This window comes from Dasypus novemcinctus, chromosome X (assembly GCF_030445035.2).
Source record: "Dasypus novemcinctus isolate mDasNov1 chromosome X, mDasNov1.1.hap2, whole genome shotgun sequence".
NCBI lineage: Eukaryota > Metazoa > Chordata > Mammalia > Cingulata > Dasypodidae > Dasypus > Dasypus novemcinctus.
Window position 1 is genome coordinate 45,725,960 of NC_080704.1, and position 25,666 is coordinate 45,751,625.

At 54.5% G+C, this 25,666-nt stretch overlaps 1 protein-coding gene across 4 annotated transcripts in view; it reads right to left on the reverse strand.

Moving 5' to 3' along the window:
• BCOR (BCL6 corepressor) overlaps positions 1-25,666 on the reverse strand; it is a 119,589-nt gene that overhangs the window by 70,669 nt on the left and 23,254 nt on the right. Inside the window, exon 1 of one of the 4 annotated variants that reach the window (XM_058291784.1) lies at positions 18,924-19,147. The exons of 2 other annotated variants lie outside the window; for them this stretch is intronic. The gene's annotated coding sequence lies outside the window, so the exon portion shown is untranslated. Of the gene's footprint in view, positions 1-18,923; positions 19,148-25,666 lie in introns of those variants that run through there. One more of the 4 variants, XM_058291786.2, reaches the window with a different exon arrangement.

Genomic DNA, 25,666 nt, shown 5'->3' on the forward strand with positions numbered 1-25,666 from the left:
CCTTGCGCGCATCAGCACTGCGCATGGGCCAGCTCCACACGGGTCAAGGAGGCCCGGGGTTTGAACCGTGGACCTCCCATGTGGTAGACGGACGCCCTAACCACTGGGCCAAAGTCCGTTTCCCCCAACACGTTCTTAATCTTTTTTTTTTAAGATTTATTTTTTATTTCTCTCCCCTTACCCACCTACCCCCCAGTTGTCTGCTCTCTGTGTCCATTCGCTGTGTGTTCTTCTGTGACCGCTTCTATCCTTATCAGCAGCACCGGGAATCTGTGTTTCTTTCTTTTGTTGTTGCTTTCTTTTGTTGTTGCGTCGTCTCGCTGCGTCAGCTCTCCGTGTGTGCGGCACCATTCCTGGGCAGGCTGCACTTTCTTTTGCCCTGGGCGGCTCTCCTTACGGGGCGCATTCCTTGTGCGTGGGGCTCCCCTAGGCGGGGGACACCCTTGCGTGGCACGGCACTCCTTGCGCACATCAGCACTGCGCATGGCCAGCTCCACACGGGTCAAGGAGGCCCGGGGTTTGAACCTTGGACCTCCCATGTGGTAGACGGACGCCCTAACCACTGGGCCAAAGTCCGTTTCCCTCACGTTCTTAATCTTAATCCACTTTCTCATAACTGTGAACCCACTGTAAATAGGAGCCCTTGAAGATGTTTTTAGTGAAGGCACTGCCCAGGTGAATGAGGGTGGGTCTTGATTTGGATTACTGGAGGCCTTAGAGAAGGAAAGCCAGAAAGGAGAGGGCATCACCATGTGACGGGAAAGCCAAGGAACCCACGAGGGTTGCCGGCTACCAGCATCAGAAGGCTACCGAGGGATTCTGATGTGGCTCAAGCGATTGAGCTCCTGCCTACCACATGGGAAGTCCTGCGTTTGGTTCCTGGTGCCCCCTGGAAAAGATGAGCAAGACAGCAAGCTGGAGCAATGGGCAGGTGTGGTGAGATGCCGCAACAAGGAGACACAAAGAGGAAAGACAATGAGAGATACAACAAAAGCAGGGAGTTGAGGTGGCATGGCTTACTCTCCCAGTGGGGAAGTCCCAGTTTTGGTTCCTGGTGCCTCCTAAAAAGAAGATGAGCAGACACAGAAAGCACACAGCAAATGGACACAGAGAGCAGACAGTGAGTACAAAAAATGAGTTGGGGGTGGGAATAAATAAATAAAATACATCTCTAAAAAAAAAAAAAAGGCTACTGACCGTCAGAAAAAGCATGGCCTTGCCAACACCTTGATTTGACTTCTGGCCCCTGAAACCCAGAACCAATTCCCATGGTTTAAGACAACCCATTGTATGGTAGTTGGGAAAGCAGCTCAGACAAACTAAAATACCAGAACTCTTCTCTCAGCTCTGTCCGGCCCTCCAAGAACCTTCCCTCCCCTGACCCAGAACCTCAGAACCTTTCGCTTGAGATCCTTGTGTGCCCACTGGGGATCTGGCCACCCCCTGAAATGGGTGAGAAAATGGGTAGCCTCTGTGCACATCCTCAGTTTTCCACGGGTGCAGCATTAGAAATCCCAGAGGGTCTGAGAGGCCCAAATCATTTCTGAAACGGTGATCCAAACTCCCCATCTCACAGATGAGCAAACAGAGATCTGGAGGATGGAACGTGAGCCCCGGTCCTGCCTGGCTTCTGTCCCAGACCCGCAGGCTGTGAGGCTACACCACATCCACCCGAGGTGGCTGCCGGAAGCCGGGGTGGGCGCGGCTCTTGTCAGCACCTGCTGTCTCCCAGCCTCGTGTGTTGGTGACCTGTCCCCCCAGACCCTCCTGCACCGTTGTCCTGGCTTTGATCTCTCCACGCACAGGAAGTACCCTGCCGTGGATCCATGTCTTCCCTCCTCAAATTATATATTCCCTGAGGGCAGAATCGGGTCTTGTTTTTGTTTTTGTTTTGTTTTGTTTCTTGTTTTTCGCGTTCCTTTCTTTAATTCTTTACTTCCGCTTCGATACGCTTTCAGTTGAGGGACTCCGTGAGTGCTGGCTGCCCAGTGGGCTCCCTTCCCTCAAGCCTGAAGGACCATGGAAGCTGCTGCGTCGGGCGTTAATTCTGGTTTGTGGTCAGACCTGGGGCTGGATATTCTTAGCAGCTTTAGACAGTCCGTCCCCAGGATTTAAACTCCCTTGTCATCAGGGCTTAGCTCCCTCACCACCGGGGCAGAGAGGTTTTCTATTTCCAGACAGACACCTCAGAGGACAGAATGACTTGGAGTAGGCTTGCTTCAAAGGCCTGAGCTTTGGGGCAAAGCCCAGCATCACAGTTAGCCCGTCATGACCCACTGCCACCCAGGGCCTGCCAGACCAGCCAGACTGTTTTGAAAACGCGTTCTAGATTAGCAGAACGGCTCAACAACCCGTCAGAGCTTTGGGTCCCAGCACAAAGGTCATAGCGTCTGACCTCATTCCTGGACCCTGAGGCAACTCTGAGGCCTGGGAGTTTCAGACTCTGGCTGTCCTTCCTTTATAGAGGTTTAAAGTTGTCCACTGTGGGTCAAGTGGTGACTTAAAAGAGGGCTGGGAAGTGGGTGTAGCTCAGTGGTTTGAACACCTGCTTGCCAAGTACGAGGTTCCCGGGGTTCTATCCCCAGTACCTCCTTAAAAAAAAAAAAAGAAAAAGAAAAAGAGGACCATAGTGACTAGAATTCCCCACTCCAGCCCTTTCCTTAAATCCCTGGGTAAAATCCCCTTCTGGATGAATTTGCTTCTCCTATTTTCAAGGGACTATCATATTTGGCCAGCCACCCAGCTGCATGTGCCGTGGCAGGGGGTGGGGGCGGGGGAGAGGAAAGGGTTTGGGGACCCTCCCACAGAGCCTCGTGGGAGGGGCTGTATATACAGTCAGTGGAGTTGTGATAGTCAGGTAAGCACACTTTTGGGGGGCAGGGGATGAAAGCTTCTGCATATATACCCTCAGTCCATAACGTTGTTCTGATATAGAACTAAAGTTAGACAGCCCTGAAGGACTGACACTCAGATGATGGGTGTTGGTGCTGCTGGCCTTTTCTGTTGCCCCCTGCCATTAACCTGGCTTCCCAAAGCTGCACCCAGCACCCATCAGAGCTGCAGGCAATATGGTAGGTGACCTCTTCCGACTTCTCTGCTTCCACGCCATTTCTCTTTCTTTTTTTTAATTCCTCACCCTCTCCTGTCTCTTGGGGTGGCTGTGTCTGCAGCTGGGTCTCTCCTCTGGCTCTGTGTAGGAGCAGTGCCCTGGAGGGGATACAGGCCAAGGTGGGGGAGAGCTCCCTGTGCGCATGTGTGAGGAAGGGGGTTCCGGGAGGGAAGGAAAGAGAGTTAGAAATGCTTCCTCTCTCCCAGTGCCAAGGTCCCACCGATTCACAACAGGTGAAAAGTTCAAAGTCAAAACTCCGTGTCTTTGCCAGTGCCTTGGAAGTGAGGCAAGTCAGCTGTGGAAATGGATGCTGGGGGAGGGACAGGGGTCTCTGGGTGGGCAAATAGGCCCCAGGGAAACTGAGATAGGAGCGGGTTCCGAATCGCCCCTGGGCTCTCTGTAACTTGGGGACTTGAAGATTTGGGGGATTTGTTGAGCTAGGGGCTTAAGGGGACCACAAAGATTCTTCAATCAGTTCTAGTCTACAAACGCTTATTAAACACCCCATGAGTAAGTCAGGTGCTATGGGGAATGAGGAGGACATACTCTAAAGGGAGACTGCCCCTGGAAAAGACCCTGTAGACACCTTGAGGGAAGCGTTAGGTGACAGGGAAGATGGCAGGGAGGGGAAGGGCACTGGGGGGGGGGGGTGCAGGTGTGGCCAGCCTGCCTGGCACTATTCTGGAAGGCTGCCCACACAGTTCATTCATGGCCAGCTGAGCGAGTGGGAAGAGAGGCGAAGGTGTGTGATTGCTGGAGAGATCATGACTGGAGAGTTTAGGGTCTATGGTTGGAATTTTTCCTCACTAGCTTCAAAATGGGCAGGCAAGAAAATACCAGAAATAGTAACAACAGCCGCTAGCAGTTGTGAGCATTTACTCTAATCAGGCATTGCAGTGTCTCCTATAGCAAATTAAATGTGGCCCCCAATTCTCTGCAGTATCTCCCATCAAGGGGATGGAGTTTATTGCCTCACCCCTAGAATCTGGACTGGCCCTGGGACTGGCTTGAACAAATGGAATTTGGCAGAAGTGATGCTATGTGACTTCTGAGGCGAGGTCTGAAGAGATCTTGTGGCTTCCTGCTTCACCCTCTTGGGCAGTTCTGAGACCATCATGTAAGGAAGTTAGTCTCGTGGACTAGAGGATGAGAAGCCACAGCCAGGAGAGTCATCCCAACCGACAGTGGGCATCAACAGCCAGCCTGCACATGAGGCCATCTTGGACCTTCCAGTTCAGCTGGCCCTCTAACTCAGGGGTTCCTAACAAGGGGTCCATGAGCTTGAATCAAAATTCAAAAAAAAATTGCCCTTGTGGGGATGTGTTGGTGTGGGTGTGAGATATTTATTAAATAATACCCAGTATAGTGAGGACTTAGGCAAAGGGGTCTGTGGAACAAAAAAGGTTAAGAACCCCTGCTCTAACTGAATGCAACTGCACTGAGTCAGCCTAGGCATAACCAGCAGAGGAATTGGCCAGCCAATCCACCCGATGGTGAGAAATAAGAAATCATTGTTGTTTTAAGCCACTCCATTTTAGGGTGGTTTGTTACACAGCAATAGCAAACTGATACATCTCATGCAAACATATTGTAGAAAGAGCTCCATCCAAAAGTCCTGAAAGAAAGTAGGATTTTGTGACTATTAATTAGGGAAAGCCCTCAGTGAAATGGATAAACCTTGCCCTAGAACTGTTTCTTCCCCTCACTGTGGCTGTCCTTGCTGTTTGCAATTCTGAGGCACAGCACAGGGGTAATGCTCAGGAGATAAAGGGTACAGGGTCCTCCCTCCCCAAATCAAGTGAAAGAAAGGAGTGCCTCCATTTCTCTATCTGTCCTCCAAACCACAGTTATCAGGGAGGCCACCTAAGCAAGTCAAATCCCCCAGATGTCTACTAACCAAACGCCTTGGGGGTGCACAGCCTTATAATTACCATGAAAATGGCCGTCATTTATTAAGCATCTGTACTAAGAACCAATACATGGACGTATGGTCAGTACAAGTCACTAGCCACAATTATTACACAGTGTAGTAGATGAAACTGAGACTGAGGTTAAATAGCTCTCCTGAGGTCACAAAGCTAACGGGCCTAGACTCCTATACTGGGCTTTCCTCTCGACCAAGGTTAGGTGCTCAAGGAGGGCGGCACAGGAAGAGAGAGGATTTTTGCCCTGGTTGAGTGGAAACCGGAGGAGCTGGTCATATAATGAAGAGCCAGGCCTCCGTGGTGTGGCGGATGTCCAGGCCAGGTTAAATTAGGAGAAGAAAGAATTATGAGCTCAGCGGCCAGGAAATGCCTCAGGAAGAAGGTCCTGGGGAGGGAGGGCGGAGCTCAGAAGCCTGGAGGGGAGTGCAAGGGGGAGTGGTGGTGGTGGTGGGTGGAGGCAGAGAGCAGCGATTCCACTGTCCTGGGGAGCAGGAGCTGTGACTCCATCACTGGAGCAGATGGTTCCTCCATCCCCTTATGCCTGGGCCCCTTCTCCTTCTTGATGACTCAGCCTTCCTCCTACCAAGGACCTTCCCTCCCGCTTCTCCAAATCCTCAAATGGGAAGACCCACCCCCATGGCACTCCTCTGATGGCGCCAATCCGTACCCCTTGGCTTCATCTCATGGCCACTCAATGAGGTGGGCATACATCGTTACTCCCATTTCAGGGATGAGGACTCTGAGCACGGAGAGGTGAGAGGCCAGGCAGCCCGCCCTATGGCCTGGCCTGCTTACTCCAGCCGAGCGTCTGCTCCTGGCCTCCCCAGGATGTCCCAGGCGCTCACTCACGCCTGCGTCACCCACTTGGGCGTGTGGTGTGTGTTTACCTCCTTGTTCTCCTCGGCCAGACATCAAGGAGGCGCGTGGACCATTTCTAAGCCTCAGCCCAGGGTTGGGTGCCTTGGAAGAGCCCAACCACATGAGCTTGGGGTGGCTGAACTCCTGCCTCCCCGGGCAGCTGGGAATCTCATTCCCATCCAGTTGCTGAATGGGAGGCTGGCGGCCGGTGGCGGTGGGGTGGGGTGGAAGAGTGGGGGGTGGGTGGGCAAGCCCCAGAAGGGAAAACAGGAAAGAGCAGCTTCCTCTGAGAACCAAACACAGGCCCCACTGCCTTCTTCCAGTAGAAGAGTGTGGTGTGAGCTGGAGGGATAAATTGGCTCCTTCCTCTGAACTGCCCCCCTTCCCCAAAGGACAGCTAAAGTGTAGCTCATACACAACGGGCTTCTCTCTCTTCTCTCCTTTCCAGGGGTACTTTATTCAGCAAGTTCCTACCCACTTTGGCACCGACTGGAAACCAGCCTCCTTCTTCAAGCCTCCTGGTCCAGAGGCACCCGGAGTGCAGCCCTGGAAGGCCAGCATCCCCCACCTGCCCCTGGGAGCCCAGGAGCTGGCCTGCATGGTCTCTGTTTGACCTTTCCTCAGCTTTCCCCGATTGTCTCCTGGGGACCCTGGGTGAAGAAAGCAAGGTCAGAGAAGGGATCTGTTGGTGAAGGGGAGGTGGAAGGACCTTGCCCAGAAAAGCCACTCTGCTGCCTTCTCTCTACCTGCCATTCAGTCTGTCATCCCAAAGTGTGGTAGGGGGCCTCCTGAGGGGACCCGAGCCAGTGAACCAGCGTGTCCTGAAAACACTGTGTTCCTCAGCCAGGTGTTTCCATTCCCAGCCCAAGGAGCTTCCGGTTGAGGACGGCGCATAGGCACGGCTGATATGGAGTCACAAGGAACCCAGGGAGACCTTGTGGCCCCAACCACAACCACCGTGAGGGACCTAGCTGGAGAGGATCAGAAGGTGCCCCACCCCCACGGCTGTGTTTACTATCCACAGGGACTAGAAAGTACTAGAAACCCAAGAAAGATGGTCCCTTTTCCCCCTCCCCACAGTCCAGTAGGCATAAACACCTGGCACTGACTGCCCTGTGGGCTCCCAGGCCTCAAATTAGAGGGAGAAGGGGAACGCACCATCTGTCCAGTACTTCAAAGAGTCCATCTCGCTGAATCTTCCTCACGGCCGCATGAGCGGCCGCGGCGCTTTTAAACAGGTCTGCGAGTTATTTGACTCTCTTCCTGCCCAGAATGGGGTCTCTGCCCCCACTCCTAGAAGTCTGGGTAGGCTTGTGACTGCTTTGACTGCCACAGAAGTGATGCTGTGAGACTTCGATGGCTAGGTCATAAAAGGCCTTGAGACTTTCTCTGGGCTCTCTGGGGACACTCAGGTTGGGAGAAGTCAGTCACCACGGAAGAAGTCCGAGTGCCATGCTGTAGAGAGTGACGGAGGTGGCAGAAGTGCACCACCACTCCACAGCCCAGCTGAGCTCCCAGCCACCAACAGCCAGAAGCAACCAGTAGCTGTGGGAGTGTGCCATTTGGGAAGTGCCAGCTGATATCTGACTGCAAGGGCCTGAGAGACCCCAGTGAGAACCCCTCCCCCCGCTGAGCTCATCCTGGAATTCCTGACCCCCAGAATGGTGAACAAAAATAAAACAGCTGCTTTCAGCAGCAAAGTTTTGCGATGATGTGATGCACAGGAATAAGTCACTAAGACAGATCCGTGGCTTTGTGCCTGCTTCACAGAAGGGGAAACTGAGGCTCAGAGGGCTTGAGCAACTTGTCCCGGTCACCTGTCTGCTAAGTGGTAGAGCTGAGACTCCAACCCCATCTCTCTAAATCCAAATCTTTATATCACAGCCCCTTCTCACCACACCCTCTGGCATTTTCTCACTTCCTAGAAGAGAACATTCTTTTCAGATTCAACTGGTTTCCAAACCTGGCTGTGCATCAGAGTCAGCTGTGGTGAGTGTTAAAGATAGAGATTTCCAGGCCCCACCCCAAGCCTACTGAGTCAGAATGTTCAGGCATGGGGCCAGGAATCTGCATTCTAAGTGGGCACCGCAGGTGACACTGAGGCAGAGGGTCTGTGAGCCAGCCTGTAGACCCCGCTGCTCAGCCAGGTTATTTACAGACCCTTAGAGGTGACCAGCAAGCTTTCCTTCTGTCCACTGTCAGAAAATCACTCATGATACAGGCTCATCTGACTAAATGGAGAGTCTCTTGTCCCTCACTCCTGAGAAGTCTTTTCCATCCCCACCACAATGAAGAGACAGAACTCATGGTTCATTCGACCAATCCATCTTTCTTGGGTAATTCATGTGTGTGTTAATACCTTGCTAGGCATTGTGGCCTCTGTCCTTGGAGAACTGTCACCCGAGAGGAGGAGATAAGATATGGAATCCTCAGCAGAGCAACCAGGTGATAAGTTTGGTGGTGGTGACGATAAGCAAAAAGGGAATTGGGAGAATGAGACCTAAGTGTGGCCCACAGGAGTTGGGGAGGGGCTCCATGGGGGAGGTGGTCCCTGGAGCTGGGCATCAGACTGTGATTTGGAAAGCCAGGAGATCACTCCTGGCAAGGGAAACCCAGGAGCCGGGGCTCCGAGGGTGGGGTGGGGTGGGCAGGAGGGCACAGGTGGGCAGCGAGAAGCACTGTGCTTCATGGCAGTTCTGGACACAAGAAGAGGGATGGAGCAGGACCAGATCTGGAACCTGAGGTGGAGAGGGGGGGGCCTTGACGCTTGATTCGAATGTTTATTTTCTTACTTTCCCAAAGCTCCTGGTCATTGCACACTAAAGATCAAGAACCAAATTCCAGATTCTGCCAAAAATTCAAAGAAAATCCCGGGCAGGGGCACAGGTGTAGCTCAGTGGTTTGTGCACCTGCCTTTCCGTGTACAAAGTCCCAGGTTCAATCCCTGGTGCCTCCGAAAAACAAACAACAAAGAAAACTGCAGGCTTTTCTTTCTCAGGGCATCAGGTAACGTTTTTCTCAGGGTGGGTTTACAGACGACCCTTGGGAGATTTTTAAAGGAAGAAAAAGACTTTGTTTTTGCCCTTTAGGAGCTTAAAGTCTAAAAGAGTCCAACCAGAACTGCTAAAAGGAAAAAGGGTGAACATTCTCAGTGTCAGCCAGGAGAGCTCTCCTATATGACTGGTGGGGATATAAACTGGCACAGCCACAACGGAAAATTTTTGGTAATCTTTATTAAAGCCAGTTCCACTCGCGTCCACACACCCAACAGTAAGGTGTTCATCTAGTCACCAAAAGGTAAGAACACAGTTGCATCTTCGCAATAGCCCCCAAACCAAAAATGCCCGCCAAGAGTAGAATAGTAGATAAACACAGGGCAAGAGAAAATGACCCAACAACACTACCCAGAATGTGGCTAAACCTCCCAAGCCCAATGTTGAACAAAACAAGCCAGACACAAAAAAGGTCCATGCCGGATGATTCCATTTCTATAAAGTACCAAACCAGGCAATACTAATCAGTGCTTTTCGAAGGAGAGCAGTTACCTCTGGGAGGAGAGTACCTGGAAGGAGATTTCTGGGGTGCTGGGCTATTTTGTTTCCTGATCTGGGTATTGGCTATATGGGTGTGTTTATGGAACTGTACAGTCATGATACAGGCACTTTTCTGTATAGCTTTTTTGCTTCAATAAAAAGAAAGTCATCGCCATCTTCTAATGGGGTTCAAAGGACGGCTTAAAGCACAGAAGGGCTTCTGGGACAGAGTTGTGAAGAAATTTACACTGAGGGTGATAGAGAAACAAAGAAAGCCACAGGAGCTTCAAAGGTTGATAAGCTCAAGATGGACACAGTTAAATCAAGCAAAGTTGCCTGTGAAATCAGAGACCCAAGTTGCAATTTCAGAAATGTCCAATACACTCTATATTCCAGCTGTTCTAAAAGGCAATTACACCCTGCTGGTCCCCCTTCCAGAAGGTTCTGGCCCAGGATAAATTACAGAAGATGGATCACGTCACACACCTTTGGAGACTGGAGCTAGAATTCTCCCCAAGAATGGGAGACGGCTCCAGCTCCATCTGGCCCAACCATTAAACTTACCTGCCCCCAGTCTCATTCTTTCTGCTCAAAAGATGTACACCTTGATACTGCCACTTGGCTTTTTTATATGGTGGAGTCCCTTGATTGGAACCACTTTGGGCCATGGTAATTAGATTCTATTAACCATCGGAATCAAGTGAAAAGTCAGCTTTCCTTCCTAAAGGGAAGGGCCAGGTTCCAGTACTTGGCTGACTGCAGCATTCTGGAGAAATTCCATGCAAGGAGGCCAGGTTAAGAAATCACTTTCTGAAGAGACACTCAAGGGATCCTTCCCACATTATTCAAGGGTGGTGTGGGGGAGGCCTGGCAGGACTGGGGGGAAAGAAGCTGCAAGGAAGAGCTGGGATCTTCAACCTAGTGATCACAGAGGCCACAGCCCTTATTTAGCAGGTGAAGGTGTGTCCTAAAGAGCTGGTGAGACCAGCTAAGGGTACTGAGACCTGAGGGTGACACCTCCTGGGTCTCAGTCTCCAGACTTGGGCCACTCCCAGGTGCACTCAGAGGGCAGCAAGAAGACTTGCTAGGTCTGAGGTCTCCTCTCCTTTTCTGCCTCCACCTTAGAGCCTGGGAAGCCCAGGCAGGAAGAAAAGGTCTCTATATTATCTCTCAGCATTGGAATGGCCCGTGGCCTGTCTTCCCAGGTTTCCTGAGGTTGGCGGCAATGACCCAGAAAGAAGCCTCTGGTCCCATAATATTCTACCTCAGGGATGCTAATATGTAATTAGCGCATGGATTTCGTTAAATTTAATCTAAAACAGAAGATTCCAAGGAAGCCGGTTTTATCATTTGATATATGTATTTGTATATATAAAGGTCATAGCTAGAGATACATAGTTTTGGTTTGAACCATCTGTTTCCGATTGCATTACTGTTCCCGATTCTTCACTCTGTCCTATGGCCACGCCCTCTGCCACATGACTTTGCAATCCATCCCACTAGAGGTGGAGTGTACCTCCCCCCAATCCCCATGTCACCTCTCAGAACTCTTTTTTGGCCCATGGAACCTGGGCAAAGTAACAGCATGCCAGTTCTCAGTCTGGGACTTAGGCGTCGTTGCATTTCCACTCTACCCTCTTGCACTTTGGCCATCACAAGAAGAGCATGGCCTTAGGTAGTCCATTCATCCATGGACAAGGAAAATCACATGGAGCATATCTGAACCCAACCCATACATGATGTTGAGCCCAGCTGGGCCCAGCCTAGAGCAGTGAACCACAGGTGACCCACAGACATGTAAGTGAGAGATAAATACTTATCGATGCATGCTACTAAGTTTGGGGATGGTTTGTTATACAGCATAAATGGTGGCAATAGCTGACTGGCACACCATTTGAGCACATTATTCCATTGATCCAAGATTCAGAATGTACAATCCACCCTCTGAAAGAAAATCCCCTCTCTTCTATCCTGTTACTCTTCTCAATTCTTCAGGACGTTTATTACAACCTGAAATAGTATGTCTTTTTTTGCTGAGATATTCACTGTTTCTCCTTCGCTCCCCAGTGAAACGTAGTTTTATGATGGCTGAGATACCATAATGCCCACAGCCTTGGTCGGTGCAGGTGGGTGTGAAATAATTATGTGCAGAACTAATGTACATAGTGCTTTTTCCCTTTTAGTTAATGTGCCTCTTATCTAATTTACGTTCCAGTGTGCAGCTCAATGACTTGGTGTCAGGCAACGTTGAGGAAGAAGACATTTGTGAGGAAAAAAACCTGAGAGCAGGCAGACTTCTGAGTGTTGTCCCTGATGAGGGATGAGTGACTCTTCCCCAAGGAGCCACTCCAGGTGGTTGGGTTCCTCAGGAACCACGGCGGGACCTCTGGAACTGCGAAGAGCCAGCAGGTGGCTTGGCCAGTGCCATCGGATGGAGCAGCACCGCAGCTCAATTCCTGTACGCCGTATCAGAGGTTGTCCTCAACCTCAAGAGGTGTCTCCAGGTATCAGTTCACTGGGGAGGAGGGACTTCAAAGGGACCTACGTGGCTTCCAAGAGCTGTCAGAACGTTTGACTTTCTGGCATTGTGCCGGCATCACACGTTACTTAAATCATACGGCAGAAACACCACAATGTCAAGGTCAGATATTACAGCCGTCAGAGCCTAACATTAGGCACAGTGTTTTATAGCAGAGAGCAAAGTACCCCTTTAAACTCATTCCTTTATCTTTCCCCAGTCCTCTCTTACCTCTGGCTCTCTAAGATACCCATCACTGGATACTCCCTGACTGAAGAGCATCCTAGTCAACTTTGTCCGGAAGTCCACCAGTCCCTCTCTGCCTTGCTCCATTTGACCCTCGACCAGACCCAAAACAGGGCATTTGAGCCCAGAGCTCCCTGAGGGAGACTGACATGTCTTTCGTGGGTCCGTCTCTAAAGCAGATGCCAGCTCTTTCTTCTAAGGTGGTTGTATCAGCAGGGCAGCTACTAGCCAGTCTAGAAGATGGGAAGGGGAAAAAAAAAAAGACTTTCCCTCCAAATGTCTTTTTAATAAGCATGGCTAGAAACTCTCCATGAGTGTGGAAACTGTCCACGGGAACCTCCCCCCTGTTGCCAACACTCCTCTCTGCCTCAGCTTTGGAGGCAGAACTGAGTGAGGGCAATTCTCTCAGTCAGGCGAGGAGCAATTATGCAGTCACATTCCTGTTACCAGTGAAAACTTGGAGGCCATTAACGGGGCCAGATGACTGAGACGAAATGCCCGAAATGCCCGAAGCAGTATTGACAGCAAGTGTGTATAAGCCTCAGGTCTCACCAACACCTGCACGACCCTATCTATATGCTGGGCACTTAGTTCAAGAGCTTTAGGTCCATCGACTTCCTTAATCTCACAGCATTATGAAATAAGTTGTATTAAGACCCTCCATTTTACAGATAGGAAGAGCGAGGCCTGGAGAGTAACCGCTTCAGGTCACAGAGCTGGTCAAGTGGCCGAGCTGGGTTTTAAACCTGGACAGTCTGGCCCCATCATGCTAGCTGTGGCGTGGTCTGTGCTATTCAAGCCCAGAACCTTTATTAAAGGCCCCCACTATGCACCGCGAGATGCTGATAGGGTGACCGGGGGCTGAGAAGGGGGTGATGATCAAGCAAGCTGCGTTATCTCTGAGGGCAAAGTATTCCTAAGTAACACTGGAGGAGAAAGTTAAATTAATTCACATCTTTGAAGGAGTTTTGGATTATTTCCAAGGGTAGGCGTGTTGAATAAATATAGCGCTTTTGAAAATCTGCCTTCGTAGATGGGTGTTCACCGCACTGTTCTTTCGGCTTTTTGGGGTGGGGGTGTGTGTGTTGCGATTTTTCAAAATAAAATAAAATTTTTTAAAAAAGAACCAGCCTGAATGGGCTATCTTGGGAAGGGCGAGCAAGAAACGGGGCAACTGAGGAATGTGTTGGCAGAGGCATACTTTTTCCCACAACCCCTTTTATACCCTTAGAATTTGATGCTATGTTCAGGTGCTGTCCGGAATGTCGGCAGTTACTGCGAGGTCATCTGCAGGGAGTCTTGGGAAAGAAATAACTGCCAGACCCCAAGTCTCTGTTCAGCAAGTGGGCTGCTCAGTGTTTGGGGGGACCTTCGGTTATCCAGCTGTGAGGGGGAAGTGGACAAAACACACCATCTGCCCTTTGACTTAAAAAAAAAAATCTATGCCCAAGGAGTAAAAGCAAGGGCTGCTCATTCTCCCAGCTTTAGCTTGAGTATAAGGAGGTTTCCAGCCCTGTGGGGCTTCTCTCTCTCGGGGATACTAAAGAAGGGAGAGTCCTTAGGAAACTTTAAGGAGGGTCCTGGGCATCCCCCAGCCACCCCCAACAGCCATAAGCACAGTATCCAGCACAAGAGGGGCTCTTGAATGTGTGTTGAACGAAAGGCTGATCTTCTATGAAGGACCTTGTGGCCCAATACCCTCCCCCTTTGTACTTGTGGGTAACTCTTGTGGCATGGATGTCACACATCACAAGTTAGCAGTGTTTCCCAGCCTTGACACACACAGGGCATGGCAATATTTTTACGGCACAGAAGGGTAAACAGACACGGCTGGTCCAAGGCCCGAAGCTAGCCGTTGGGGGATGTGCGTTACCCCCAAGCCCACCAGGCCACCCCGAGGGGTTGAGGGTATCCCCATCTTGGCCCACTGGCAACCCCCTCACTCTCGGGGAGGCCTGGGTGAAGAGATTTCAGAGGCCACTCACTGGATTTCGGAACTGGCAACCTCAGTGGGGAGGGGGAGGGGGAGGTCTGAGAGGGCTGCGGAGGGGCAGCCTGGGGCTTGGGCTTGGCCAGGGGGTGTGCCCAGGTCTGGGGGGCGACGGGGCCTGAGTGGTGGGCTGGAGAGGGCACGCTGCCAGCTCTGGCTGGCCCAGGGCCAGGAAGTCTGACTGAACTTGGGCCAGCCCTGTTGGCCCACAGACTCTGTAAGCTGAACTGCTCCAAAGCTCCTCGGCGTCTTTGTTTTCACTTCCCCACAGCTCTCCCTTAGTGTTTAGGAATGTGCTTTGAAGGTTCTAGCGTGTTTCGCCTCTGCTTAGGGAAACCAAGAGCAGAGGCTGGGTCCAGGCCAGATGGCTGGAGGGAGGGCACCTGTGATCACACTGAGAGCGCCCCAAGGGGCAGGTGGAATCCGGGGAGGGGGGCGGGTGCGGGGGAGGGGAGGGCATTAAGCCAGCCCCCTTTCTCTACTGAGCGGCTCGGCTTCCAGTGCTAAACCTTGGAGATTCTCGGGTTTGTTTTGTTAAGGGAGGCCGTATTCCCTCACCAGCTCCCCCAGAGAGCCTACATTTGTTCAGGAGCTTTTAGGGGTAAGCTACACTCTTAGATGTGTCCAGGGTAAAAGAGCGCACTGCAGCTTGTGCTCCCACTAGAAAAGTCGCCTCCTCAATTTTCATTAGAATACTTTTCCTGGCTTGCCTGGGGAAACAAAGTCAGGCCCTCCAGGGAAGATGAGGTGAAGCCCAGACAGCCTCTTCCCCACCCCCCACACCTGGGAGAACAAGCTCACATCCGCTTCTTGTAGAGGGGTGCCATGCTTCAGGCTGCCCTCTGGCCTCGCTGGCTGCTGTCCTGTAAATCCCGCAGCGGGCTGCACGGTGAGAATCCTGGGACTGGGTGGCCTCCCTCTCCCCTTCGCCAGCCCCCTTGCCCTCTCCCCTTCATGACCTGCTCTGTTCTCAGAGGACTCACACCGCTGTGGCCCCACATGCCCAGCATAGTGCTTTGTACACAGCCAGCACTTAATAAATGTTTGCGTTCCATAAAAGCCCTAGCTGGCCGGCCTTCTCAGGGGCTGGCACACACTCCTGTTTGCAGGCTGTCCCTTTACCCCCAGATTGGGACATTTCCATCCTGCTGGGGCCCAGGTCTCAGTGACCCCCGCCCACCCCCCACTAGGGCGAGCCGGGAACTGAAGATTCCCCGTAGCTCCTCCAAGCTCAGTTTAGCTTCACCGACACACGCCTGGTCCTTGGGCTCTGTTCCTTTCTGTCCCTACAGTCATTTATACAGCTCCTGCTCCCGTGGCACGATGGGGCTGTGGCTCATGAGCGGTAACTCCAAGGCCACGAGGGCACACGAGTCATTTTTCTACAGCCAGCATTGTCTGTGCGAAACCGCGGCAGACCTCCCTCCGGCCTGGGTAGCGTACACTCGGCCGGCCCTGTTTCCATATCCGTGTGGGCTCTGGATTTTGGCATGCACGTTAATATACCACACCTAGGATCTGTTGAGGGTAAACAGAAAGTGCAATCCGAGGGATCCCTGCCTCCTCTCGGGCGCACTCTCTACAAAAAGGCACTTTCGCTGCCTAGGTAATGACGGCCTTGCCCCCTAGCCTCCTCTCAGGTTCCATCTATTTAGTGCGCATTGCCCTGGATAGATTTTAATTAGGCACCCGTACACCCAGGGGCAGGAACCAAGTACCCCTCTCGGATTGAGCCTGAGCAAATGGGGCCCTGCCGGGACGCCAGAGCCTGCAGCCAGCCTCCCCCAGCTGGTAAGTGATGGGCTGCCAGCAGGTAGGGGAGGTTGTCCATTCTCAGCTAATGATCGCCTTAGGCGCCAAGTGATGGAAAATCCAGGCGGGCTGGCGAGCTGCAGGGCGCAGCCGGGGACAATTGTATGGACCAGTTTAACATGGCTGGGGGAGGGATGACAGAAGGAATGCTGAGTGTGTGTGTGTGTGTGTGTGTGTGTGTGTGTGTGTTTCCTGGTCTCCTTTCTCTCCTCTCTGCTGCCTTTCCCTCGTTCTTGCTCTCGCTTTCAGTTTTCTCTTCTGTTTCTAGCCCACGCAAGTTGAAATTAGAAAGGTCTTTGAATTCATTTATTTGTTTTAATAAAGACAGCATTTTTAAGCAGCATATTTGCAGCAATTGAGTGTTAAACTAAACACCAAGCCAACTAAATGTGTTAGGGGGAAATGAAAAGTCAGTTTACAAGAAACATATAATTAACACGTTCTTTGACTTTCCCTAAGCCTTTGTCTGGCTGAGGACAAGACAGAGGAACCATAATCAACATTAATAATATGAAAGATGGTATCGAGGCAAAAGGGAACCAAAAAAGTTTGGGGTGGGAAACAAAGGCCAATGAGGGGATTCTTGAGTTCCAAGAAATATGTTTAAAAAATAAATCTTTGTTTCCTTATTTTTAGTCAACAGCAATTTTCTCCTTTCAACTACGAAGGCTCCAGAAGGCAGTTTGGACCCTACTTGTTACTAGGGGCCGAAGCTAAGACCTGGAGAGGGAGGGAAGTGGCACAGGGAACCCACAGGAGATGCCCGGGAGTTTCAGCAGGCTGATAAATCCAGGCACATGGAAATTACTATTGCACAACACCGGAGTCTTCACTTGGCCTGACTTCCAATAAACTGTTCCCCTCCTCACCCCTTGGAGAAAGTGAAATAAGACATTAGACTTTCAATAATCTCATATGGTGATGATCAATCAAAACCCAGAGGAGAGGGCCAATTTATAGAAATTGTATCTGCTTCGCTGGGCAGCTGGAATCAGGGAGCTGAAAAGAACACTGTGCTTCCCTTTGATGTGTGGAGTTGCCCCAAAATGACAAACGCCAACAAACAGTGCCTGTACACAAGGGGTCTTTTCAAAGGGAGAGGATGCTCGCAGAGAGGCCCGAGTTAGGTGGGTCACTGTAGGGACCTGCAGAAAGGCACAAGCACATGTTAAGGCCACATCAAAGCTGTTTCTTTTTATTATCTTTTGGCTATTTCAAACTGGAGTTTCCATCTTTTCTTGTTTTATCGCCAATGAAGTTTATTTACTGAATTAACTTTTAATGGACCCTCGACTTTGTTCTTCAAAGTTGGCTTCTACGACTTAGGCCTTTTTAGCCAGGACCCCTCTTGCCTTTGTGAGCAGCTCTCACTCCCCAGTCCTGGAGGTGAAGGGCTTAGCTTCTGTTAACTCCTTGCCTGCTGGTGTCTTCTCTCTGTAGTTACTAATCACCTCCTTTTGATCATTGCCAAGTTCTCAGGTTGAAGGAAGGAGAAAAGACCTCTTGACCATTCTGACTGGCTTTCCACATGAGCCTGAAAATGTCGACAAATTTGAAACATCTGCCGGGCTGCTTTGGTCTGATTGCTAAAATATGCCGACCTCAAGCCCCCTCCTCCCCCGCCCCTTTTAATCTGTTTCATATTCACAAATTAAGCATTTAGTCTGGGTAATAAATCAGGGCGGTTTACGAGGCTCACATGAGACAAACAAGCGAGAAGGGCGCAACACCAGCCCCTGGAAGCGGAGTGCACGGAGCTGCCAGGAGCTGGGAGCTCCACGCGCTGGAACGCCGAGAGCAGCCCCGGCGCGCCCCGCACTTTGGCGGGTCCCCGAGTGGGCGGGACGGGGGAGCGCAGGGGAGCAGCCCAACCCCTGCCCGCGCCCCTCGAACCCGCCGCGCAAACCCATGGCGCCTGGCCCGCCCCAGCCTGGGGCAACTCCGCGTCCCCGCCCCTCCAGGGAGGGGCCGCTGGCAAAGGCGACAACCTCACCCGGCACACACCCTGCGGAGGGCCCATTAAGCCTCTCCCAGCCGAGAAGGCTGGGTGCCCCTCCCCCTCCCCCCCTCCTCCCTCCGGCTGGGCTCCGCTTTAAAGATTCCAGGCCAGCACTCGCCAAAGGATCCCCTCCAGGCCACGTGTGACCCCTTCAAAGCATGGGCGCTACGCACCCTCCCACCCACCCATCTCTCCGCGCTACCTCCTCCGGTGCTTGGGTCCCAGCAGCCACAAAGCTACTTTCCGATTCAGACTGGGGGTGGAGGGCCTCCCGTTTGGAGTGGATCGAGGCTTAAGAGGGACGTGGGGAGGAGGGCAACCGCACACACAGGGCCCAGGGCCCCGGGGTCACCTCGTTCGAGCCTGCTTTGCTCTGCTGTGCTCAAGTTCCCTATCGACTGGCGTTCTCGATGCTATCTTGGGACGCGGCGGCGCAGAGGCGGAGGGCGGGAAATCGGGAAGCCGGAACCCGCAGCCCACCCTGGGCGGGGGGGAGGGGGGCAAAGGAACGACTCCTCTCCCCGCAACACAGTACGCACGTCGCCCTTCCTTTCCTCCCCTAGCACACATTCTGACTGCGAAAGCCATTACCGCCGGCGCGCAAGAGACTTTTTAAATATTTACAGCCCGCTCTCCGCCCGGTAGCCTGATCCATCTTGCGGGCGCGGAGGCGGGGCGAGGTCTCCACTCCCGGGGAGGCGCGGAGCCCAAGCGGGGGTTCCAGCAGCTCCCCACTCCCCCGCAGGCCCAGGGTCCTCCCGGAGCCCCCACCTTGCCCTCCCCTTCCCCTAGCCGGGGCGGGGGTCCGAGGCTGCGCGGGAGCGCCGGGGGCGCAGCTCGGGCCTGAGCGGACGAGCGAGCTGGCGGGCGGGGAGGGGGGGGGGCAGCGTCCGGGAGGAGGGAGGGCAGGGAGGCTGATTTAAAGGTTCTCACCGGGAAGCGAGCGAGGCACAGACCTGAGAGCCGCCGCGCGGTGAAATCCGAGGAGCTCTCTTGGCGAGGAGGGGCTGTCAGAGGCCATTTATCTCTCGCCAGAGTGGAGGCTCGGCTCCCACACCGCCCGCGAGTAACAATGGCAGCGATCAGCAGCTCTGCACGCGCTTCAGCGCATGAATGGATTGCGGAAGATGCCTGCGCTCCGCTCCGCTCCGCTCAAACGGCTCTCAGAGCGTCCCCTCCCCGCCCCCGTTCCCCCACCCCCCCACTCATCCACGCTGGCCTCACCGGGCCCGAGCGGGCGCCTCTTGCCTCTGGGTTCGCGAGGCTGGCCCCGCGGGGCGCGGCCACTCTTGCACCGGCTCCCCCCTACACACGCAGTCCAGGGCCCCCGCCGCCCCTCTCCCCGCCGCCATTCCCAGGGCCTTGGCACCTCGCCACCAAGTGTCATTAGGGGTTGAAACTTGACACAAACCTCCCAGCCTCCCCGACGCAGACACCCACGCCCGCCCCCTCCCTCGCTCGCTCGTTCGTAGCAAGTTTACTTTCAAGGAGTTGAGCCGTGTTTCCGCCGCAAAAGCGGGTGGGGGGGTAGGGAGCTGGGGCGGGCTCGGAGAGGTGTCTTCACATGCCCCGGAACCCCGCCTCCCAACTTTTGTGGTACGTCCTTGCGATCGGCACACACGTACGGGGCACCCCCACCCAGAGCCCACATGTCTCGCCAAACTTTAGGGTCAGCGGCGTAACCACGTGCGCCAATTCTCGGCACTTTACAGTCTCGAGAGCTGAGGGAGAACCACAAGATCGCGAGGCCGACCGCAGAAGGGGCGCCCCTCAAGTCTGCAAAGTAGGTCTCATAAAAGACCCCTTCCCCGCCCCCCCCCCAACTGCGGCCTAGGACTGGGAGCAGCGAGGAAGGCAGTGAGAGAGACCCCCGAGCCCTCTTGGGTTTGCTTTGGTGGATCTGATCCTGAACCGCGGGGCTGTTTCCGTCCCGGGGGGCCTCTGAGCCTGGGATGCATCCACGGACGCGAGAGGTGGGGGGCGGGGCGGACCGCGAGGAGCGGGTCCCCGCACCGACCCCGAGGCAGTGCCAAGTGACCCGCTGAAAGTGGCCGAGCTGAGCACGGATTGCGGGCAGGCGGCCACACGTGTGCTAACAGTGAGCCCGCGTCAAAGCCGAGGAGGCCGCACTCAGAGAGGTAGAGCGCGAACGGCCGCGAACGGCCGACCCAGGAGACTGGCGGGGACAGGCGAGAAACTGGCAGCGAGATCAAGCGGGAGGGGAAAGCCGGGGAGGCTCAGCCGCAGACCCGGAAACGCAGGCGGCGGCAGCAGGCGCCGGAGCCCGGACGCCGAGGCGTGGGCAGCCAGGCCTTGCCTGGCGTACCCCAATTCGCGTGCCCGGGGACGCGGCCGCCGACTCCTGGCCGGGCCTATTACCAGGACTGGTCTCTGTCAAGACTGGGGCCCTCCCAGCAGATGGCCGGGCCCCTGGGGTGGTCTTTACTGAGCCGGGCCCCTAGGATTCCTGTCTTTCCCTAGTCCCGGACAAAGGTGGTGGGTTAGGGGGACTCGGCACCGTCTTCAGGCAGGAACAGGGCCCTCGGAGAGCTCGGGTCTCGGCCCTGGGAGCCTCGGGCAACTCTTTACCTGACTTAGCAGGGGCCCAGGAGGGCCTGGCCACCACGCTCCACCGAGCTTCCATCTCGGCTTCCCAATCACAAGAAAACCCTTACCGCACAGCCCACGCCCTGACCGGCCAGCAATCAGGAATCAGGGGTGGACTTCCCGCAACGAAGAACAGTAATGCGGGAAGGAACCACCAAACTCAGATTCTCCGCGGCTCGCCGCCCCGCCCCCAACCCCGCCACCGCCAGCACACTGGGCCCAGCGGTCTTCCGAATTCCCTATGCCCCCGCTCCCCGCCTCCGCACACTGCCACCCGCCTCCACCTCCCGCTCCTGCGAGCCCCGCAGCCCTAGGCAGCGGCCGCCGAGCGCTCGTCTTCTCCCTGGGATGAAGCCGAGCACTTTCCCGCGGCTGTTGGCTTGGCGCACACTCGAGGCACCCACCCCCACCGCGCGCGCACGCACACACTCACACACACACAGAGTCGTTTTCGCCCTTCCTTTCTCCCTGCTGGGCGTCCTCAAAACCTGACTGCTTAGCCTGAGCGCACTGCGGAGCTGGGAGCCTGGAGAACAGGTGGAGGTGGCCAAAGGAGGGAAGAGGGCCCTTAATGGGGGAGGGGGCTCACGTCAGAGAGAGAGAGAGAGAAGCCCGCCTGGAGACACTGCCTGCAGGAGAGGAGGAGTATAAAGGAAAGCCAGCTCTAATCCCTCAGCCGGCCGAGGTAGGGCCTGACAGTTTACAAAAGCCTTTTCCCTGAATATTATCTCATTTGTGCCAGCCTCCATACCAGGCCCGGCAGGAGGGGGGGGGGGCAGAAAGCATTCCCCTCACCCCCCAGAGGCGAGAAAGGGGGCCCAGAGAGGTTGTGAAGAGAGGCGGGACAAGGTCACAGAGCTGAGCGGTGGCGAAGGCCTGGGGTTTCCTGCCCTGAAGTCCACTTTCCTGTTGAATAGCTGTGTGTGTGTGTCCTTCTCTGGGTAAATAATTTCGGGGGTGGGGGTTCTGCCAGAAAGGAATGAATATCCAGTTGGGACAGTCCAGGAAGGAAGGTGACAGTCCCTTGCCACTTCCTCTGGCCTGGTCTCTCACACACAGACCCCCTTACTCTGTCCAGAGCAACACAGCAGCCTGGGACCTACCCCTCCCCGCCCCCATCCTGCCTGCCCCAGACTGAGCTGTTAGCGCCTGGCTGTGCCTCCGCCGTGGCTATTCCAGAGGTCTCTTACCCTCTTTGGGAGGCCCCACTTTGCTGCTCCACTCAGTCCTCCTCTCTGCCTGTCATCCCTGCCCCCTCCCCCAACCTTGGCTGCAAGATGCCTTGCATCCAACTGTGGTTTCCGGGCAATAAAACAACTATTAAAGTCTCAGGCACGGCTGGTGATTTGCATCACATCCTCTCGTGCATGGATTCAATATTTAATACACAATATTGAATACGGATATTAAAAATCAATAGCTGGGGACCCCTGGGGAGGCGGCACAGTGCGCGATCCTGCTTCGGGAATGCCAGCAGCAACTCTAAAAAGGCAGGAACGGCAAGTTCAGCCAAGCTGAGCCCAGCGCCAGGGGAAGTGAGGAGTGGGTGGGTGAGTCTCAGCTTCCTGATGTGCTTATCTGGACGTTCCTAAATGGAGCTAACACCAGGCCAAAGGAATGGTATGGTAATGCCCCTGGGCTTTACTAGTTGGGGGGTAGGGGAGGTGAAGAACAGGGTTTATTTCAAAGCAGGCTGCCAAGTGGACGGAGGTGATATAGTTGTTATTGTTTGCACTTTGGTTCAGTTAGGGTCTGTTCTGCAGGCAGGCACTCGGTTCTCCCACCATGATGGCTCCTTCCCCAGGCCTCCTGGCATCCATCACCGCAGGCCCCCTGGGGAGCTCTTGGCCTAAGCTTTCAAGGAGATGGAACGGGGAATTCCAATGGCTCAGAATATTCTTTGCACAGGAAAAGAAATGTGAATGGCTGATACCAGCCCGGAGTTGCAGGTACCACCAGCCTGCAGGACAGAAACTCTCACCCTCCATCCAGGCGACCCACCCAGGGGCCTGGCAATCGTTGGGTGGTGACGGAGGGAAGAAAAGGAGGCTGGTCTGCTGGAGCATTCCTACTCCAGAAACCAGAATCCAGAGGGTCTGTTCAACAGCCAGGAGAAAAGTGAGCTCCCCAAGACGCATAATTACCTTTCAGTGCCCAAAGAGGAACACATGTTCATCTCTTCTTTGTAAAATCAGAGAAATCCACTTTACCCTAAACAGAAACAAGGTTCTCACAGCCTCCTATGGTAAAAAAAAATAATTAACATGCTTGAGATCATTTATTTTTTCCACTCCAGAAAGGGAAGAGAAACTGTCAGTGGAAGACACAATTAGGGTATCTGATTGGAAGGGCTTGGAAGACTTCAGATGCCAAAGAATTAGGTGAACTTGACCAACTGAATTTCCATCCAAGACACCAAATCATATGACCAATTTTACAGATTCCTTTTTGACCATATCTTAAAATCAATGTGCATTGACTTGGAAATCTTGGAGACTGAGGAAAGCAGACTTGGCCCAATGGTTAGGGCGTCCGTCTACCACATGGGAGGTCTGCGGTTCAAACCCCAGGCCTCCTTGACCCGTGTGCAGCTGACCCAAGCACAGTGCTGATGCGCGCAAGGAGTGCCCTGCCACGCAGGGGTGTCCCCACGCTGGGGAGCCCCACGCGCAAGGAGTGCGCCCTGTAAGGAGAGCCGCCCAGCGTGAAAGAAAGTGCAGCCTGCCCAGGAATGGCACCGCACACACGGAGAGCTGACACAACAGGATGACGCAACAAAAAGAAACAGATTCCCGTGCCACTGACAACAACAGAAGCAGACAAAGAACACGCAGCAAATAGACACAGAGAACAGACAACTGGGATGGGAGGGGGAGAAGGGGAAATAAATAAATAAATCAATTAATTAAAAAAATTAAAACAACAACAAAAAAACACAAACAGATTGAGAGGACACCTCAAGAAAACCCGGTAGTGGAGATTTGGGTAAAAGAAGGGAAGGAAAGGGGTGTTGGAAAATGACAGTCAATGTGCCTGGGGGGCGTCGCTCTTTGTTCCCTAACAGCTGTCAGAGAACCTTCAAAGCCAGGCTACACTTCTCAGAATCATTCTCTGGCCGCCAGAGATCCCCTTGGTGGCAGCTTTGCAGGCCCAGCCACCCAACAGTTTGTCTGCAGGGGAGTTGCATGTACATCTTTATGGGTTTTGGGTTGGGGTGTAGCGACTTATACAACCTCGGGCTCCGAGGTTCGTGATACCCACTAGCAAAAGTTCTACTGGGAGGACAGGAAGTCAGAAGGCAGATGTTGGATACAGGGCAACCACTCTAACATCATCAACAAGGTCTTCCTGAGCCAGACACCTGAAGTATTCTTCACTTCTGCCCACCCTTAGCCATCCCTCCAGGCTCCCAGCCTCCTACCAAACATGCAGACTCAGAGTTTGCACCAAGCCCTTGTGGCTGGGGTATGAGACGATGGGCCACTGGAGAAGGAGGCCCAGCTGGGCAAGTGGGGGACCAAGGTCCAGGAGGGCCTATGGCCCAAGCCAAGAGTTGAACCCATCCCGAGGGAGGTGCATGCCCAGAACCGACTGAGGGGAGCACATTTGCTCCCCTGATCCACTTGGCACCTCAAACCAAGAGGGAAAGTGGCTTCGGCAACGCTTCCGCGGGCTAAGCCCCCAGGTCTAGGACGAGCTATGGGGGGGGGGGGCGCCTCCACACAAGTTCCAAATGTAGAGGCGGGTCATTCCGCCTCCCACCATCCCACCCTTCTGTCAGGTTTTTCTGGAATGAACTGCAATTCTAGTGGAGTTGTTCTTGGAGCACCCCCCCCCCCCCAACTGTCACTACCTCCTGGAGCAACGTAAGGAGGGCGATGGCCTTCGGCTGAGAGGATCCCCTACGTGGTATCTGCGCTCACTCTACAACCGGCCGCAGATTCTGGCGCGAAGCCTCGCAGCTCCGATAAGACTCTACCTCCCCTTCCACGCCCCGCAGACAACCCGCCCTCCCGGAACCTCTGGGGTGAACGCGGGAGGCTGAGACTGGGGTCAGCGGAGAGATGGTCCCCACCACCAACAAGTTGCCGGCCGAGATAACAGCTGTGGCAGGGGGAGGGTAGCTGCAGGCAGCCACGACTGAATGGTCCCGATCTAGAAAATTCAACAAGAGGCCGCCGCGGTGGCGTCGGCGGCGGCTCCAATTAGCTGAGCCAACTGGGAAGGCAGAGAGTGAGGCGGCCACCGCGCCGCCGATCGTGCCCGGGGCGAGCAGGCGGGCGGGGGCGTGGGGCCTCGGAGCTGCCCCAGCGGCCTTCGCCCGGCCCCTCCCGCGGCTTCACGGAGTGCGCCTGGTGTTTACACACTGTCCTTCCGACACGGGATCAAGTTTCAGGCCCCGCTGGAGGCGCCGGGGGCCGGCCACAGGCCCGGGAGAGGGGAAGAGCTGGAGCGGGAGCTCGGGCAGCGCTCCGACGACCAGGAGGCCCGGCGCGCGCGGGCACAGCTCACGCCGCGGCCCCTCTACCCCCACTCCGAGGGTTGGGGGGGGCAGGGATAGGCCACCGGGCAGGTGGGGCTGCCGGGAGCTGTCCGCAGGCAGAAGCACCTAGGAATCTCGAGTGGAGTGATGCGCTCCCTCGGCGGGCGAACTGGCTGCTGGAGGGGGCGGGCTGTAGGCTCAGAACCCAGGCTTGGCCACGGTTGCCCTGAGAGTCCCCTTGGGGGTTCTTCATCCATCCCCCTCCCCAGTCCCTTGGATAGACCCCTGGATCAAGGCTATGGGCCCGGGGGGGGGGGGGGGGAGGGCGGGGGACAGGGATCTGTGGGCTGGAGGAGGAAGGTGAGAGGCCCCCGGCCGCGTGCCGGGAAGGCTGGCTGCTGTGCGCCTCCTCCAAGCTGGCAGTCCGCGGGTGCCCCACGCTGCCAGGCGGCGGCGGGTGAGCTTCCAGCAGCGCAGGCACACTGTAAACACCCGCGTGCGCGCCCTCCCCGCCCGGGCTGGGAACCTCACCCAAACACCAGCAGAGCTCCCCGCACCGGCCGAGAACCCAGGGAAAAGGGTGTGT